Source organism: Rhyacophila brunnea, unplaced genomic scaffold, assembly GCF_057557595.1.
Source record: "Rhyacophila brunnea isolate RB1 unplaced genomic scaffold, BYU_Rbru_1.0 scaffold_10, whole genome shotgun sequence".
In the NCBI taxonomy this organism is placed as follows: Eukaryota; Metazoa; Arthropoda; class Insecta; order Trichoptera; family Rhyacophilidae; genus Rhyacophila; species Rhyacophila brunnea.
This window is the reverse complement of record NW_028232752.1, coordinates 19,239,282-19,254,142: the sequence shown is the minus strand read 5'-3', so window position 1 is coordinate 19,254,142 and position 14,861 is coordinate 19,239,282. Positions and strand designations below refer to the sequence as shown.

The following is a 14,861-nucleotide window of genomic DNA, read 5'->3' as shown; positions in this document are numbered from 1 at the left end:
GCATGGCCCCCACGATGGGGGCTGACAGGACTCTAGCCTGGGGGTCCGAGCTTAGGGGGGTGCGTAGCAGGTCGACCAGTTAAGTGAGATAAACACACGCCACAAATTCGCCATTTGACAAATAGAATTTTAATTTATAAATATTTTTAGTGTGTTTCCCGACTAATAAAAATGACAATTTGTCCAATATGGCGAAGGGTCGCACGGTTACTTGGCTATCACAAAACTGACATTTTCATACAAATTATGAGGTAAGTATAGGTATCTATGCTGGATATGAATCTATTCTGAAGACCTTTAACAAAACTTTTCACATTGGATTCTGAAGGGAAAACATTACAATTAACTGCTGAGAAAAAAATACTCGTCGCTAGAGAGAGAAAAAAATCATTATTTGTCCGCAGACAACGCATACCTACTGTCCGACAACTAGATCTCGTCGATAACAAGAAGTCGCTGTAATCGACTAAACAGGAGGGGCACAGATTTAACACGTGGACAAGAAGTTCTTATTCGACCTGTCCGACAACAATATCTCGTCAATAACCGGAAGTCGCTGCAGTCGACTAAAAAGGAAGGGCTTAACAGTTTTAACAGGGGGAATTCTTGCTCGACAGCTCGACATTACCTACGAGGGAGGAATTTCAGGAGAGATGGGTGAAATGTTTTTTGTAGGGGGATGGTGCTTCAAGATGGACACTGGTATTATAATATAAATTAAGATAAGTATAACATATACATTGTACATTTATATTAAAAACGTGAGAAAAAATTATAAATTAAACGGGACAGCTTTGATAAATAAAACCATTCATTCTTGTATTTGAAAATATATTTGAAGAAAGTTATATGACAATAAAATTTTAGACAGGAAACATATTATTGTACACCAACATTTCATAAATAAATCATACAAATCTTGGAAATCTTTATTTACTTGAATATGGTATCAGGTACTGAAACTGAGTTTTTGCTAAAAATATCAAGGGGTTGATCTAAAAAGCATACATTATATAATACGTCATAATAGTTTTTTAATCATTGTAATGTCACAAGTTTATGTTAATTATATAAATATTGTAATAATGTTTGATTCTACCGCGGGTGTGGGGGGAGAAGTAGGTATTTACTGAATAACACGTCTTCTTGGTTCGACGGGGAGGTCGGAGCTAGATTAAAAACACTATCTAAGCTCGAATGAATGAATTCTCTGTATCCGGAGTAAGCGTAAACTGTAATGCGTGGTGAATCGGTTTTATTGCCGTCAAAAAAGAGGATGTTACTACTTAGTATATTTTTGCGGAAATAATATTTAGGGCTCCGTGACACAAAATAAACTATTATCTAACGCAAAAAGAAAACTATTATCTAACGCAGTTGAAAACCACTGCGTTAGATAATAGTTTTCGATTTCAATTCGACTCTTCGACACTTACGTATGCAAGTAACAGCCTGATCATCTTCAGTTATTCAGTTCAGTATGCATTATTATAATTTATGCAACATCCCACACGAATGCAATTTTAAAATGAATTATATTATACTGAAGAGCTTTCCATGTCCAGTCCACGATGGGCACGTCCATTGCAATAAAGCTGTTGTATTTTTATTTTATTTGTCGACTCATTCCTGACCAGTTATAACTTGGTTGACACCAATATTATTTCGCGAGATCAACAAACACATTTCAGATTCTCGAATGTGTTTTTCCAGTATGCACGGGATAATATCTGTACCAACTGGGAATAAGTAGGTAAGTTTCAGATTATTTTAAGTCATAACATCGAAATTAAATAAGTTATTAATTATTTAACACAATAGGTAAATAACAACTAAATTATAAAACTCTATCGTTATAGTTTGTTTGTATAATTAAATAAACAGATTTTTGTATAATTAAATACAAATAATTAGAAGATAAAAAGAACTTTTTATATACTTACCACGTTTTTAAATTTTCTGTTGAATCATATAAACTTGACAATTCTATGTATTAATAATTTAGGACAAATAAGGCAATTGTCAATAAATCATTTTTTTGCTATTTTGCAACAAACAAACAAATATAGAATACCTACTGAAATGTCATTTTGGTTTCCTTAGCAATCAATAATAGTGGATTGAATTACGGATTTCTTCCGAAATAACTTTTCATTTCAATAGCATTAACTGAAAATGAATTCAATTCTACTTAAAGATGGCTAAAAGTATTAAAATAATGCATTGGCATCGTTTTCTGATATATTCTAAAAGTTTCAAATGTCTGGTTAGTCGGGAAGTAAGTTAAAAATCGATTGCAAGATTTGTACTGGATAAACAACCACCGGACAAACAAGAATACGACCTAAGAAAAACGTGGTAATAACAAAGCTTACATCGTTCCCCTAAAAAGTGGCTTCTTGTGCAGTTACCTAGGTACTTATTCACGGTTGGTATAGATATTATTTCAGGCGAGCACACAGAAAAATGGTATGGGGGGGGGGTCCATATCGAAAATTTATCTATATTTATGTTATTTTTTAGAGTGTGGGAGGGGCGGGGCTAAACAAATCCAGCAGGTTCCACTAACATACATATACCCTGCGGATTGCCGCACTTTCCGGATACATACCCCATACCCAGAGACTTCGCATTTTGAGTCTAGCAATGAATGTCTGGCCTACAGTAATAACTACCTAGGAATTATAGCGGCGTCTCGTACATAATTCGTTATCGAATGTGCTTGGTCTAACTCTGGCGGTTGTAAATAATGGGATCGTTAGTGTCCGTTTATGTCAGGGGTAGTCATCCTGGTCCCTACGGCCCACTAATGGACATTACAGCTTTCATGGTGGGCGGTAGGGGTTTTAAACACATTTCCATTATGTTTTCATAATCCGTCTAATCTCATTAATAATTTAATTAATTAAATGTAATTTCATCAGACTCCATGGTTCTATGTGTGCAAAGTATAAATAAAAATATAGGTTTAAATATACTTAGTAAGTTGTTTTATAAAGATTTATTCTGCCAAACTTAGCAAAAGTCTGACATAAAGTATTTGGTAAGTACATAATTATTATTATATACTCTGCTTTATAAAAAAAATAAAGTTACTTCCCTACTTTGTAAATCACCATTACTGTGGAACCAGTGAGCGGTTGGAAATTTAACTACTAACAGAGATACAAAAGTGGATGGTAGGTATAAAAAAGTTAACTACCCCTGGTTTATGTCCAGTGACGTCCAGTGGGAGTAGGCAGATTGAGCGTCGCTTGGGGGCGGCAGTTACCTGAAGGGCGGCAAATCGAGGAGAATCATTAGGTATAGGTATATAGGAATAGCTACCTAAACTTACTAATAAAGGAAATTTCTTTTCATTAAAAAATCAGCTCACTGGTTGGAAACAAAATGTATCAATTACTATAAAAGGTTTAACAGAACTGTAATTTTTTTGTCGTGTTCGCGATGTCTAGTTTACTTCCGTTGTCCTTGGACGTCGCGTCCTTGGTGATAAACAATGACATGCGCAGATTTGCGAATTACATTTGAATTATAGGTAGGTACATACTTTTAAAATTTATCAAAATATTTTTACCAGTCACACAGTTGAGTTTTGGAAGTTGTTACATGTTAAATGTACCTATCTGAAACCGAGGACTCGCAATATTTGTCTATTGAAGCAGAGATGGCATTTAAATTAGGTTTAGTGGTATAGGTCTTGTTAGTAATGTATCCATACAACACATTTCTTAGATATTGGGGTCATGAAAGGATGATAATAAATGGGGAGGTATTTTGGTGCTGCCTAGGGGCGGCATTTTGTCTTGGGACGTCAATGTTTATGTCATACGCGCTGTCTTGTCTTTAAGACATGCCATGTCAAAATAATAAAGAAACTTTGGATGCCCCTGATGGTTGCACGAATTTATGAGTGCCATGTGTCTTCCACTGACACAAACCTTGTGTGTCGTCGAATGCTGAGAGGCGTGGTGTTTACTGAATTGGGACGACTGTTCGACAGCCAAATCATTCCTGACGAAGAAATAAAATGAAGTAGTATTCCATTCACCTAAACAATTAGTATTTTTTCGTTCCTGGGGACGTCTGCATCTGAATCGCCCCTCCCCCTTGTGTGTGCGCCTCAATACAATCAATCGGTGGTACGAGAGTTCAAACACAAATGAAAAGGTCATTTAACAACAATTTCGCACGGCACAGATTCGTAAATTGAGATTGTTGCACAACTCAAAATATTTACTGACCCCTGGCAAAGGTCAATTTATAAATTTAGTGGGAGACAGCCTACAATAGACAGTCTCCTGGTGAATCTATGTGTCTATGAAATTGGACATTGACGACTGGTTATAGTCGTCGAGCTATGAAAAAATATTTGATGCAATAGATGAATTAGTAAATTAAACAATAAGTATAATAAGTACTTATAGATCCATCAGTATAAGTTGTCTGCTTAGTAAGGGCGCTACATACTAATATTTCACAGTGCATTTAACACTTTTTATACTGAAAGACTTGAAGCTTTCGAGATGTGGCTGTATAGATGCATCCTCAAAATTCCTTGGTGACAAAATGTTGAAATTCTCAATCGAATGGGGAAGGACCGATAAGTTCTACGTAGCATCAAAACCAGGAAACTACAGTACCTCGGCCACATTATGAGAAGACAAAAGTACAGTATTTCCCAACTTGTCATTCAAGGAAAGATCAATAGTAGTAATCGTAGCAGAGGACTGCGCCGCAAGAACCTCCGTGATTGGTACGAGTGCAGCTCCACTGAACTGTTCCGGGTAGCAGACGACAAAGCTAAGATCGCCTTGATGGTGGCCGACCTTGGACAGTGGATGACACAACAAGAAGAAGATACCGTGATGAGCTTAGTTTTAAATTCTAACACTGGACGATTTATGATGGTAGGTATATATCTATACAATTTAGAAAGTCTTAAAAAATAGTAATTAGATAGTAATGCATGTGACTAAATTGGTAAACTATCTGAAAGGCTCAAGTCTTGTCGTGGCCAATTTTTTTTAAGATTATATTTAAGACTAATAGGAATTAAATTTATTCAAGAGAAATTTCGGTTACGTTGGGAAAATTCAGTTCGTTATACTATAACGCTTATAGCTTATTACTATAACTCTTGACAATAAAAGTATACATCCAGCGCTCGGAATGGACAGGAACGCACCGGAGCGCCGTTGTGGTTCGTGGAATTCCAAAATATACCGTTCCGGCTCGTGAATTCATTTAAAATTGCGTTGCGGTTCGTTAGATTGAGATAATTATATATGAATGTATCTTTTAAAGTTTTTCTCAAAATTAAAAATTAGCGAAGTTATGTTATGCCGGGCGTGCAAGGGTTAAAAATAAAAATTATGACATCCCTAAATTTCTTTCAACCTTCTTATTTTGTGTCGATATGTCCATGCCTAAATGCATTGTCTAAATAACAAGAAACAACCAGCTGCAAGCGTAAATTACTTTATTACCCAAAAAAATGTGCCTTGCTGACACTATTTGAAAACTCTTAAAAAATAAAGTATACATTGTTTAATAATTTCTAAAGGATGAAACATTTCAAATCTCAATACAATCTTGCCTTTGACTTACGCATTGTTAATTTACTTACCTACTAATTTATTATATTATTTTATTCGGAGTGACAAAAATTATTACTTCGCCATTTATATTCGGGTGAATGAATTGTGTTTTCGATGGTTAAATTAATACAAAAAAGTTTGATAATTTGACTCGTGCAATCCGCTATAATATTCCTATTAGTTGCCTTTTAAAATATTTTGTATTATTTAAGATATAAATACGTTTCTAAACAAAAATTGTTTATATTATTAGTTTGGTGTTTTTTTTGCTACATTCTAGTAAGTTTTGTGTTTTAATTTTAACTGTGTGTTTAACTTGATTTTTTAATAAAAAATTGTTCTCCTAAAACAGGGGAGGGCAAACTTTTTGCATGGAGGGCCAAATTCAAGAATTCAAAATGACCGGCGGGCCGCAAGTAAAATACCATTTTTAGATATACACTATTTATTATCACGAAAACTAAACATTTCAAAAAAAAAAAAATGAGAAGAATGAGACTGTTGTTTATTTTTTTAAATTAAGGTGTTAATTTTGTAGTTGATATTCTTAAAACTGCTTTTAAATGGGCATCGGCGATATTTGATCGTATAGAATTTTTATTGAGGTTCATGATCGAAAATATTTGTTCACATATATAAATTGATCCAAAAATAACGAACATTTTTCTTGCATAATCTTTAAGTTGGTCGAATTTGTCTGAATTAAGGGCATTGTAAAATTTGGAGATTTCTTCACGACGATGCAATTCTCTTAAATCAGTGACACACTGCAGATCAATAATCTCAAGTTATAGCTTTGTCGGTACACTATCAATATCTATTGAAATCGATGTTCAACGTAGGAAAATAGTGGTTACATAATGTGAGACGAGACGCAAGGAAGACGTACTGAGATAATACATTTACGAAATAACAAATTTTTCATCTATTGTCAATATTTTTTAAAAAAATATAAAAAAAGTTATTCGTAATCAGAAGTACAATTAATGATGGCGGGCCGCAAAAAAATACCCGGCGGGCCACATGCGGCCCGTGGGCCGCAGTTTGCCCTCCCCTGTCCTAAAAGTTGGTCAAAAATGTCATCAGGCGAAACGTGTTAACCGAAACTATTGAAAAATATTTTGTCGCAGGTAACGTAACGCTGGCCACATACCTACACAATTTGATCATTTAAAAAATGATATTGAGTGGTTATTTATAAAAATAATGAAGGTATAATAAAGTAGTAGGTAATTCATGTAAATCTGCTAAAACCACATTACATTACATTAGGAATTCACTCCAATAACCATTTAAGTGGCAACAGATGGTATTCATCTCAACAATTGACTTTTGTTAAAAAAAGCTTATGACGTGTCGTAAACCCCTATTTTTACGATGTTTACATTTGTTTTGTAATTTACATTATTGTTGAATTGCGACTATAGTACAATAAATCTTGTGATATAACTACTACATTCATTCATTTATTTGCCATAGGTCATGATGAGTAGGTATACTTTTTTGTAAGTGAATTTTGTTGCTTCTGGTAAGTTTTGTGTTTTAATTTTAACTTTGTGTTGAACATATTTTTTAATAACAATTTGTTCTCTTAAAAGTTCGTTAAAATTCTCAGCAGGCGATACGAATACCTTTATATCATCGGTGTATTGTAAAAAGGGCGAATTAACCAAAATACTATTTTGCAGGAGGTGAATTTTTAACCTTTGACATTTATTTATTAATTACCTGTGGATGAATACTGTCCTTATAATAGGCTTTATAATATAATATTTTAAAAAGTCTATTATGTTATGTTTGTAACACTAAGTGGATAATCACCCTTACAATTATCGTTTTTAATAAGTACTTTCCTGTGGGATACAAATTCGCCATTTTTACATAATTATATTATTACATATATACCTATATACTATTGTCGCTGGTATCCAAACTGATTTAAGATAATTCTGGCCACACGCACAATTTGACGCACGATTTGGTCTGCTTAACTCATCCGGTGTACTTCCTTGTACCTATCTAATTCATCTACTGATATATCTCTTTTTTATGTAATACTGTTATATTTATATATCTTTGTTTCTAAGTGTCATGTTGTGAACGTCTTAAACTTATAATTTGTAATGTCCACAATATGTTAAAAAAATAAATGAATTGAATAAATGAATTGAATAATTTTGTGGATATTTATAAAAATAATGAAGGCTTAATTACGTAGTAAGTACTTCGTGTAAATCTGCTAAAACATTAGGAATTCTTTCCGGTGGACAATACAGTGGCAACATCTGTTCTGTGATTCAAAAATTAGGTATTATCATCTCAACAACTTGACTCGTGTTAAAAAAATATTTATGAGAAGTCGTAAACCCCAATTTTTACAATGAATAATGAATGATTTTTTCTACAAAAATGTGTTTTTGGGCCATTGATGGTTTGGGCAGAAAATATTGAATAGCCTTCTGCAGAGTTTATTTATTTGGGACGTTCCTATTGTATTACAATTATTATTAAATGCATTGTAGCTTGTGACTTTAAAAATATTAGAAATAATACGTAGGTAGTGTGGAGAGAACTTTTACTTAATTTTTGTTTGTAAATTTGTTTAAAAAAAATATAGGAATATCCTTCAATAAAAATGTACGACTATCATAATATCTGTATTGTATGTAGGTACCTATTATCATTTCCATGGCAATAATAATGTGAGTAGGGAAGGACAAACAACATAGATTGAATCGTTTAGAATAAGTAGGTACTAACAAATTAGGTACCTGTGTGTCCAGTGCGGACATCTAATTATCTTAGATGGTGTTAGTCATAGATTATTAAATAAATACGGTGGTAGATGTATATTACAATAATCGTAACCAAAGCATCACCATTGTAACATAACATGCATACAATACAATATTAGTCCTTATAATGTTGAATATAGTAGGTACTAACTAATGACAATTTTATATTATTCTATAAGAATCGCGCTTAGCAACCTGAGTTTCACCTTCCGACATGTTTTATCTTATATAAATGAAAATGACACACCATTGGTAATTTTATTACAAATAATGCTATGTTTACGTTGTTTGGATGACTTGAAACTTTTATTAGATGTAGGTACGGCCTTATGCCCCTTATAGTGGAGAAGGTTCAAAATAAATCTTTGAGAATCCTTTAAAGCTGTGTGGATAGTGGATACTATCCATGGTTTTATCCGATTGATTTCTCAAGACGTATGCTTACATACTGTATTCTGAAAGTTAAAGAGAGAACTAGGTATTTAGGCTACGTACTTTTTCCAACTTATATCTACCCAGTACAAATGAGAACTCTGCCATTATTGGTACTTAGTATTGATTTTATTATAAATTATTTTATAACTTTCTTGATAATCTAAGTTGTTTGTTCTGCCAAGGTGCAATAATTGCTAATTATAATTGGGCAGGAAATAGCTATGTTCAACCAAATCGCTTCGGATAATCGTATATTCCACCTGCGTGAGAACGAGTTTATGTGAACGTTATTTTATAAATTCTTGGTATAGGTAGGCACTTACTGTTTTTTCTAATACTATTTCTTTATTTTTTAAACACTATTTTAATACTATTTCTTGATGTTTGATATTCTGTGCTCGTATTTAAATGGAATTTGTAAAATTTTCTATAATTTCTAAATAATTTTTTAATTTGAATCTATAAGGTACTTATGTGGATATGTTGTTTGTTATGACTAATTAATTACAAACTTATCTATCTCAAATGAGACAGTAATATAAGTTATAATCAGTGACGAGTGGTGGTAGAGGTATCATGCACTGGTTATAGTGGTAGATAAAGTAAGAATAAAGAATAATACAATTTTTGACGGTATACTTTGTTAAAACAAGATTATTTCGCCTGCGGCGCTGAAAATCCTTACCAACCTGCCCAATATAGACCCACGTAAGAAGTTTAAAGTTTATTGTTGCATTTTTATATCAAAAGTACGTACGTACGTAAAGAAAGGATTAGCATAAGTACTTAGTTTCGGAAAATTATACAGCGTTCCTGTTCGTGAAATTTTCCATTTCGAGCACTGTATACATCACTCAGCATAGCATTATCAGTGACACAATGCCTAGTTAACTATTCATCACAATAGACTAGAAACTTTGTGTATCAAAAATGGTTATATAAAACACAGTAATAACGAAATATTAATGATATACTCAGTGAGTATGTGGTACGAAGCAATTATTTTCATTGTTAGGCATCTCAAATTGTACAAGAATAGATTTTTCCGGACACTGGTTAATAAATTTAGTGTTATGTTACCACAGTATGGACACAGCATATGACAGGGATTGCGAACCTATAACACGAGGGCCATTTTAGTGTGACACAAAGTTCTTATTGTAATATATATTATGCCAAAGTTTACTAGTTTCAATGGCTTGTTTCATCGCCATTCAAACAAAACGCGACTAATATGTTATTTTTTGTCAACCTACTGTTAGCAATACCTAATATATATCTGTACTTAAATAAATAATGTGAATGAAACTCAACGCCAGAAAGATTTAAGTCAAAGCTAACATTAGTAATTCGCTACGTTTACAATCTTTGTGTAAACATATGACTGCGATCAACTATTTTCAACAATGAATTGTGTCGAAATTAAAACATCCGTAATGATATGATTGAGCTTTGAGTAAAATTAGCTTCTACACCTTCTCGTTTTCAATAGTTTTCGAAAAATGTTTATTTATATAATACTTATTATAATATACCGCAAATAAACCAATTTATATCAGAAAACAACATTGTAAGAATATGTAGGATCAATACCCTTCGATCCGCATGACTTGGCATGAAACCATTAATTTATAACTACAATGTATCTTGCAACATAATATTGTTAAAATTACAAAACAAGCGATTTATGTGAGTCAATCAAAATTCAACAGAAAGCTAATTTAGCAAAATTGTCAGTCAGTTATCAAAAATTTAACCGTAAGGTTATCGAACGCTCCGCCCGGTCGAATCTCGTAATCCACCAGTACGCATACTCGTGATTTCACTCAGCTAAATTATAAATCAGTAAACTTACCTGTAATAATTAAATTGATATTTATTTGGAAGGAGATAATAAAACCAGGGTTCATTTCATTCACGCACCAAATTCTGAGTTATTCATTTGGGGAGTCAAACCAACCTACCCTGCCTGTCCCTATTCCATCTCACTTCCTCAAATATATTTATTATTTCTTTTGTGTATAAGTTTACAAAAATATGATACTTACTAGTAGTACTTAGTTTTCTTTGGTGAAATTGCAACAAACCATAATTATCAAGTATTTTATTTTATTTTATTTTTATGTATCTGATACAGAGACGTCCCTAAGCCAAGTGTTGCCATTAAGCAGACATCTTTCATTTTTAGTTTAAAATTGTCAGAAAATTCTATAGGTTTCTAAAATTCTTGCTTAACCTTCTAACTTACCAATTTAATTATTTATGCTGGGTTCTCTTAAACAACAATTACAACAAAAATCCTTATATTGATGTACCTACGACTGAGGATTATAAATAGTAGTCCCATGAAACTACTCTCAAAGAGTGGACGTCTGTGGCGTTGACAGGCTTGGAAGAACTCTTGTGATATTTTTTCCTGTGCGACAAACGGCCATTACAATGTGTAATATGATACAACAATAGTTACGTTAGAATTTTTTATGCTTTAATTACAATATCGACAATTTCTAACGTAGAGACCGCATCGTCTGCCTCATTGAAAATCGCAACAGTTCTCAACAGTTGTAGTATTTGTATTCGTCTCTTTATTCGCCACCATTTATAATTTGCCACCCCTATGCAACACATGGGCTGTCACCCCACGGCACATAACTGATCTGTAATGTGACTATTTTTTTCAACATTTTTGCATAAAATTTACCACACTACTTGTAGAAAATGGTTCGCTGCATCTGGATTAAGACAAAACGCAACTACGCCAGGGTTGCCATTCGTTCCAATAGATCGGGACATGTCACAGTTATTGCCAATGGTGTGGGGACCCAGGAAATATCCAGATATTTAGTCGAAATTGTCATTAATGTCTGCGCAGTGGATTGACGACCGGAACAATAAAATTGGAAGTCGACAAAGTTGAAGCTATTCCACGGTGTAAGCTTAGATAATTTTCACAAGAGTTGTTTGAACAATTTTATATATTCGTAAAAGGAGATAAGTAATTAAAATAAAATACATAAGTATCTATTAAATTTTCTGATAAACATAGTAATAATAATTATTGTATTTGATTTGCATTATGTTGATGTTGCAGTCTTGTGACTATTAAGTTTTAATATTATGCTGAGTGGATTTTCGACATTGAAAAATAATATAGGTCGACTAAAAAAATGTAAAAAATATTTTTTTTTAAACACACTGGTTCACATTATGATGAGAGTTGGCCAACGAATATAAAAGATAATAATTAATTTTCCTTCTTCATAATGTCCCGACAAAATATGGAAACACTAATAACTACGTGATAGATTTTTTTTATGGGTACCATATTGATAAGAATGTGCAATAAAAATAATATATCATTGGCTTTTGCAGTTGACAATATGCTATAAATAATGAAATAATAGATGATAATAATAAGTATATACATGCAGCCATATAATTAAATTGGACAGTGATATCCGATGTGCATAATTCATAAATTATGGGATTTTTTATTACATATGTAATAAAATTTATTAAATTATATCTTTCGTATTCTCTAGTCACTTTTCACATCGCTTGTAATACTTTTTAAATGGACATATTCTTAGAAGACTATTTTCATTTCTGCAATTTCCGGATGAGTGTGTTCAAGAAATCGTTTGATGATTCAGGTAATACAAGTTAGATTTTAAAAATATCACCTGAATCACTGACAATAAATATAATTGTAGCAAAGAATAATCAATAAGTGTTTTTTTTATAATTTTACCTAATGCGTCAATTACATTGAGCTACTTTACGAGCTGCTTGTAAAGTCACCCAGTGTCATCATCGAACAAGCTAACAAGCAGATTGTAAACAATCTACCGAGAAAAGTTGATATGCGGCTATCAACTTTACACGCTACACGCCGGCGTGTGGGCCTACTGCGTCTGCGCAGTAGAGCGTAGTAGCAACCTCCCGGTAAAAAAACGAACTACGTTCTGTCAAAATAGTCGCTGGCTTGTGGCTTCTCAGCGAATGGAAAGTTTTGTGTGTATCATCATCACAATCGCAGTAGCTGAATCGCCCGCTTTTAAATTCGCCAACAAACAGCTCGTAAAGTAGCTCAATATAATTGACGCATTAGAGGCTTTGACAACAATGCGTTGTACCTATATCGCGTTTTCTCCTCTGAATGAGGATCCGTTGTAGGTACAGACCATAAATATTTTTAAAAAAAATCTGTGTTTGTACTTATGTACGCGCGTTATAAGTTATACTTCTTTGTATAACTTATAACAATACACAGAATTTAAGGATGTAGAATGTATCTCTTGTTTTCTGTCAAAACTATCAAACTTCACGCTGATGTGGTATCTTTGTAATAATAGGTACAACTAAGCATTTTCAGATATGCTTTATTATACCGTGATGTTCTTTCCAGTTACGTAAGAGTGATTTTTCCGTGATGTTTTTTTTTTAAATAGGTATCAATTATTAATAAAATATAAAGTATATATAGTATATAAAATATAAAGTATATATAGTAAATATAAAATATAAAAAAATCAATTATTAATAAAATAAAAAGAACTTTTTATATACAACGTTTTTAAATTTTCTGTTGAATTGATCAATATGCTCAAACTTGTACTTGATAAATGAAGTAAATAAAAAACAAACAAACAAATATAGAATACTGAAAAATGTCATTTTCACATTTCATTTTGATTTCCATAGTAACGCACGTATATATTAATAATTTAGTTGCTAGGACCACCCAATAATAGTGGATTAGATTACGGATTTCTTCTGAAATAACTTTTCATACAAAACGGAATTAACTGAAAATAAATTCAATTCTGCTTAAAGATAGCTAAAAGTATTAAAAGAATGCATTGGCGTCGTGTTCTGATATATTCTAAAAGTTTCAAATGTCTAGCTAGTCGGGAAGGAACAACCACCGGACAAATAAGAATACGAGCTAATAAAAACGTTGTAAAATAGGATACCTCCATTTGATACACTCGGAAGGTTTCGGCGGTATCTAGCATAAGTAATTATACTGATTATAGGGAAAGTTTTAGTATACCGATTGCATTGACTGGCATAGTAGTGTTGTGTTATGAAAAAATACCACGATGACGTTCTCAGATTAGCTTAAATTTCATTCACAACTACTTTGTAGCATTTCTGTACATAAATTATTATACATCTTTTAATTTATCATATCTATGGCCTAGCTAGTCACTGTATGATTAATGTAACGTAGGTACCTACTCTATATTATATCTGCTTCATTATTTTTCTTAATTGTGTGCACTCTCAATTAGGAAATAATTATAAAAAAATATATAAGTAGATATGTAAAAAAATAAATAATTAAATTCGGTTTGTATTCATCGAATTAACTTTGACATTTTTTTTCATTTTAATAGCTTTATGCATGTGATATTATCTAATAATAACTAACCCCAAAAAAGAAACGAATATCATATTTCATATATAGAAAAGGCATGTAATAAATCAAAAGCTATTTTTACCACTTTGCTTTTCCAGAGCTTATCTGCATCGGAAAATAATGAACTCTTTAAATATGTAGGTATATAATATCTTTAAAATAATATGTTTAATTATTTATTATTTACTAGCTGAAGTACCCGGCTTCGCACAGGGTCGCTTCGTGGTTATATTTATCTTAGATATTTAAAAAATAATAAGGGGTATTTTTTTTTTCAATATTAAAATATCTGTGTAATACAATATGGCAATATGAAAATAATTCTAATAGGAGTAAGGTCAAACAAAACACACTAAATTAAAATCGAATCCAAAATATGCAAACGTTATTAATGTTATTCATATGTAGTAAAAAAAAATCAAAATTGGATAGAACAAACAAACTTTGTATTCTATATAATACTAATTTAGAAACCTTCGCAGGTGTGCACTTCGCACGACAACTGACAAAAGCTTCATCGCAATCGCAATCGGATGAATGGTATAGGAACGCATACGAATAGAAGAAGAAAAAGATGGTTGTACTAATTCACAAACCTTTGCGGGT

At 32.4% G+C, this 14,861-nt stretch overlaps 2 protein-coding genes across 4 annotated transcripts in view; both read right to left on the bottom strand.

Moving 5' to 3' along the window:
- LOC147078961 (uncharacterized) overlaps positions 1 to 14,861 on the bottom strand; it is a 799,973-nt gene that overhangs the window by 250,596 nt on the left and 534,516 nt on the right. The gene's annotated exons all lie outside the window — the stretch shown is intronic.
- The window catches only part of LOC147078981 (uncharacterized), a 228,723-nt gene that overhangs the window by 171,452 nt on the left and 42,410 nt on the right, over positions 1 to 14,861 (bottom strand). The gene's annotated exons all lie outside the window — the stretch shown is intronic.